A 6,538-nucleotide genomic window follows, 5' to 3' on the forward strand; every position below is an offset into this window, starting at 1 on the left:
TATATAGCGGTAATATATTATTATATGTTTAAAGGTATTCTATGTCTATACAGGTGCAGTGTATATAACGACTTACGATGCGCGTCCGAGGAGGCAGTTATATACGTATAAATTATATATATATATATAGGTACCGCACACCATTATATCAGTATGTATATACACGACCAAAGGATTATAGCTAGTGTATATCTTCGGAAAATATCCTCTATCTCTCTTCCGTCGTCGTCTCAGCATAAATATGCGTATGTGTATATGTGCGTATATATTATAATGAAATATCAACAATCCTTCGGACGCGGCAAACCGACCGCGCGAGCGTCTTATAAAACATCCCCTCTGCCGACCGTCATCATCCTCTTAGCTACACACACACACACACACACACACACACACAAAGCCACCCTCTTCCCTGAAACGATCGTACTTTCATCGCGCGTAAGATACCTATATATATATATAAATGCGTTTGTGTGTATGTGTCTAACAATTCCAACCCCTACCCTCTACACGAGGTTGACCTATACACAGACAGCGGCATCCCATGCCCTATCGGCGTTTCCCAAGCATGGTGTTAAGTAGAATCCTATATATATATATATAAATATATACACACACATTACGTATCCAAAAACCGGCAATAATTTGTTACCGGCTAAACAAAACAAGACGGTCCCGATCCCGCTATCTCATAATTCGTAACAATGCAAATATTGCTTATTGGTATCAACGTGTCTCGGGAACCACCTAATCCTATTATATACGTCGTATACATTGTACATGGATTGAGGCCATAGCTGCAAGGGTGAAGAGGGGTACAGTCGAGAAGTTTATGTGGTGTAAGATTTCAGCATAGACAGACTCGTTGAATTCATAATAATATTATGATTAACATAAAAAAAATCATCACGCAACGGCAAGAATTTTTAAAATTATCCTTTATTTAACCGATAAGATACCTAATCTATATCAAAGTAAAATACAGAAAAGAATCTTAAAAGTAATACCTTCGCCGTTATTTATGACAGATAACCCTGATGAGTTCTACTCGCGAACAATTAAACTCGCGAAAAACACGTTAACTCGATTTGGTTTACACTATTCGTCCACCTGCTAACCTGGAACTAAATTTTAAATTTGGATTGAAAACAGTTCTCTATTGTATTTTAAAATTGTTAATTATTGCGAATATAAATCGAAACTAAGTTCCATAAAATAATTTTAAAGAAATAGAATAGGTAAGTAAAAAGGATAATCCTCTTTAAGCAGGACGTACGATTTAAACTATAACTACTACTATTTCACATAAAGTTTTAGATAAGTGTAAAAATAACGGAAAATGTGTTATATTTATATACTACTATACTGTATAATCAATTTCGGTTGGAAAAACAAAATATAAAATACGATGTTATTTAGATATCTCAGTTTTATTGCAGCTTTGTGAACTAATTTGATCGAGATGGTCTACTTTCTGTGAAGGTTTGGATATAAAACTAGATATATTTTTAGACGTAGTTCAAACTCTACTTTCTAAACTTAACTTTGATATCTTTAAAATAATCTCTGAAATTTCCGTGTGTTTTAGAATGTAAAAATATTTAAAAGTACTATATTACAATAAAAGTTTCCATTTTTTTTTAACCAATGGAAACCCTATATAAACTTAAATATATTCCTAAATGATGTGCCGATTGGATACGTGGTTCCGCTGAGATTACTATATACAACAATTATGACTATTAACAAACGCACAATAATTTATATAGAAAAATGTATAATATGAACGTTGAAAAACGTTAAATTTTTTAGATTTTACTTTAATCTGAGTAGAGTAATCGTATTATACAAACTTTTGCGGCACGACGAATTATACTGTAACACGCGCATTCGCAGTTTCAAACCCAACCGACGTAGATAAATCGTTGTAAATAAACGCTTTAGAACGTCTTTATCGTGGCGAGAACCAAAACACGGGTCTGAAAAATTACAGTTGTTTGCTGGAGCCACGGATGAGGTAAAAATCGCAATGGAGAATTTCGGCATGCGGAGAAAAAATAATTGGAAAACATTTGTAACATTATAGACAATTGACCACGGCGATATAAGATAACGAGGGCCATAGAGTTGCAACAGAGTCTACCGTCACCCCTCGCCCTCACTATATACAATTATATATACTACATTGGTTAACCTGCACAGTGAGAAATTAAATTGAGTGAGAACACGAACACTTGGTCCCAGCTAATTATATCCAAAACGCACGGAAACCCAAAAACGAATCTCGAAAAACCGCTCTACCGTTTATAATTCACTGCACAGTAAGCGTCTCTGATGAAGAGAAAACGCGTACGGTTTTTGGTTTGTTTTTTGGTTAACTGAAAGTTGCGCAAAGGAAATGTTTTAAAGTTCAAACAACGGTTCGGGTAAAAAGTTAAATAAATGATTAAGCGGTAATCCGGGTAATCGATAGATATACCCACCTCGTCGTTAATTGTTATAAAATGTTCGATGTTATAATATGTGTCTTACTTATTTACCTATGTATATAAAAGTTATATAATATAATAATAAGTAATCAAATATTATGTTTAATGTATTAACATTAAATATATTAAAATAGAACATGAATAAAATACTTTAGATTCATATTATATAACTTAAACATTTATTTTGCTTTTTTTAATCAAAAATTATGTATGGTACTTACTATATTTTATAAATGTTGTTCTTTGTTAATATCAATTATTATAATAATTTATGATCGATAAAAAATAATTGTAAACAATGAAATATTATTATATTAAATCGTATTATCTTATATTATGTATAATATGTTTAGTAATCATATTATTATATACGAATATTAATAAATAAGTTAATAATGAACAAACAAATAAAAATAAATATGTTGAGAATAATTGTATTTATGTAACTAACATAAATAAAATATTGAATATTATAATACACCTAACTCCTCGTGTAATAATTTACAAATTCTTTTACAATATTGAGTTACTAACAAAGTTTTAATTTTATAATTATAATAAAATCACACTTATGCCATGTATGACATATGTTTTAATAATTGAAATTATTACACTTATATTAATTTAGATTTTACAAATTATATTATAATATAGACTTAAATAATGATAATATAGAGGCAGTCATCATTTAGGAGCAGCTTTGTGGTGGTTTTTGTTTTAAAATACACACGTGTTTCGTTTTCCTTCAGTGCCGAAATAATAAATAACTGTTGTTGTTTGGCACTTTTACCGGAAAAACAAACGAGCGTTTTTCACAAACTTTGAAAACATACACATTAAGCGAGTTGGTGGCTCATTCATCCGTGTCGGTTTATGTGTGGTGGTTTTATGTCTATACAACTTTTATACCACGACTGTTCGATAAAATAAAACTAATTTTTTTTTAGTGTTTATAGTGTTTATACTCTAAATTATTTCTAAATTTTATTCGATTTACACATAATATATATATATATGTATTTAAATACATAAACATTTTTAGAATATTTATTTCAATTTAAACCCTAAGATATAACAATATTTTTTGAATTGCATAAAAATAACTAAAATTGCTATTTATCTTAAATATCCATTTGAACTTCAAGTATTTATAAAAAAAAATTCTGAATTAATATTTTTTTTTTTTAGATTACGGTTTTTGTAAGAATTACTTATGAGAAACCTAGTAAATTTGCAAATAATTTTGTATTAAAAAATGTATTACCGAAACTTTAAAGTTGCATATAAAGTTCCCCGTAAATAATTTATTCTCAAACCAAAAATCTAAAAACATATAAGCACAATTTTTTTATAAACATTTTAAGTTAAAATGAAATTAGACATTAACATGAAAAAAAACGATTTTAGTTTATTATTATTTATAACATTATTTGTTATTAGTTTTATTTTAAATATATTATTAGTCAAGGTTTGAAACTTGTAGGTATATTATTATACTTTATAAAAACAATAACATTTTTAAAACATTTAGATTAATTTATTTTATGCTATTGTCTATTTCTGCCATACACCTATTCAAAATGATCCATGGTAAGTTAGTATTGACTTAAAAGTTAATAATAATAATAATAATAATGTAAATAATATATATATTTGAATAATATAGTAATTAAATATTAATAATATAATAAATTCAATGTTTTTAGAAAATCAATTTAACCTACCACATTATTTATAATAAAATAAGTATTAATGTACGAATAGATAATAGCAATTTACATGTATCATAAAATACACTCAATTATATAGGTCGACAGACCGTTTTCGTCTCAGAACCATTTTATGTATGCAATGATTTATCATTGAATTCAAATTAAGCATATAATATATTTTACTAGTTAACTTAATGAGTAATGACAAAGTACACTCAACACCTACAGTACAGTACTATACAGTAGAAGAGTAACCATCTTTCCATATTTTTTACTTTAACCCTCTATAATACCAATAGATCCGGTTTGTTATCACTTATAAAAAATATTTAAAGACAAATGCAATTTTCTAAAAAGTGACGAAAAACATAAAAAACAATAAATAAATTATTAAAAACACTCATTATTAAAAATCAATACATTAATTGCTCAGAAACTAAAATATATGGTAATATCAAAACATTTAACATATTAAAAAGTAGTCAAGTAGATATCACTGTTCTATACATTAGGTTCGAGTGGAGGTGGTTGTTATAGGTGTGTTGATGTTGAATTTGAATTTAAAAATATATTATTGTAGTATTGTACACAACAAAATACTCTGAACGGAGACAGTCTATTAACGTACATCAATATGTATATTTCATAATATATATTTTTAGATATTATAGCGATTAAAGTACCTAATTTATTTTACTTTTAGCATTACGGTAGGTTGATATATTTTTTTCGAAAACATTGCATTTATTAATAGTTCTTTTTATTTTAGGTATTATTCGTATTTAATTATGATATTTATACCATATTATATAAACTAGGATAACTCAACATTTAGTAACATAATATTTCTGTAAACACATTAAAAAAGTAAAAATAGGTCCTTAATATAAATAAATAATATCTTAGAATAAACAAAAATGTTATTGCGACATTGCGTATAATAACATTAATAATTATAATGTACGTAAAAGTTTTCATTTTATCAATATTCGTTATTTATAGTTTAAATAAGTAATTTCGTCAAAATTTGAACTTAAAATGTCTATAACAAATAATTGTCTTTACTCTTTATATATTCTTTAGATTTTATGCCTTTATGGTTCCATTATAAATAACTTATGAAAAATCTTGTGTTAAATTTTCAAAGCTTAGATATAAAAAGAAAACATTTCGTCAAAATTCTCTTTTCAATTGCATAAAATAAAATTGTGCCTATGTATTTTTATAATTTTTATACAAATGTTTATACATTTGTATAAAAATTAAACAGCTTATGTAGGATTTCGTATTAAATTTTCAAAAATTGAAAAATAAATTTAATAAATAATTTTTAATTGACATTTGTAAAAAAAGAAAATTTAAAAACTAAAAATGTCTCATAAACCACCTCCCCCCCCCAATTTCGAATATCGAAGCATTTTACTATACTTATCAATTATCATGTTAACAGATACAAAAAACACACATCACTGTAAAACCAATACATTCATTGCTCCGCTCAAAATTTATTATCCAATAATATTACTAAACGTATGGTCAGAGTGTAGTTTATGTTTAAAAACATCGCAGCACTGTACAACTTAATAACTAAAAATAATTATAACTCAACGTCTTAGAAACATGTTTCTATATATTGCAAAGATATTAGTATGATGTAACTAAATAATAAATATGTTGCTAAAAATGTTACTATTTTGAAGTTTTATATCTTATATTTTACTATGATAATTTATTCTTATTAAATGCCCAGTAACATATAGAGGCGAAAGTTTTGGCCGTTTTGGAGGTTCAAATGATTTTACTATTGACATTTGTAGAAAAAAAAACTAGAAAAAATTGAATATGTATAATTGTAGCTCAAAAAAGTCAAAACTTTTGAATCATAATTTTATCGTTTATAGAAAATGCTAATACAAGCATTTTGTAAAATCTTCAAGCATAAACAGTTATTTGTTTTTGATTTATAACAAAAATCGTTGTTTTACGCATGAATATCAAATTTCGTCAAAATTTAATTTTCAAACATTTATAAAAACATTGTGACTATAAATTTACGATATTTTATATTTGATAAATAAATTATTTATGAAGAACTTTTTTTTCCATTTTCATGCCAGTGAACGATTTTTTATCGAAATTTTTAGAAAAACAAAATTGATAATTGATAATTTCTATATTCCATAAATCACTCAATAAGATTCGAAATATTTTTAAAATTTTACCATGTACATTTCGCTACCAATTTATTTCTTATTTTAAATAGATTATGCCGGACTTACTTAAATTTGCTATGTTATGTTTATAATGTTTATATAGTGACAATAAATACGTTTATTA

This window comes from Rhopalosiphum padi, chromosome 2, assembly GCF_020882245.1.
Source record: "Rhopalosiphum padi isolate XX-2018 chromosome 2, ASM2088224v1, whole genome shotgun sequence".
Taxonomy (NCBI): domain Eukaryota; kingdom Metazoa; phylum Arthropoda; class Insecta; order Hemiptera; family Aphididae; genus Rhopalosiphum; species Rhopalosiphum padi.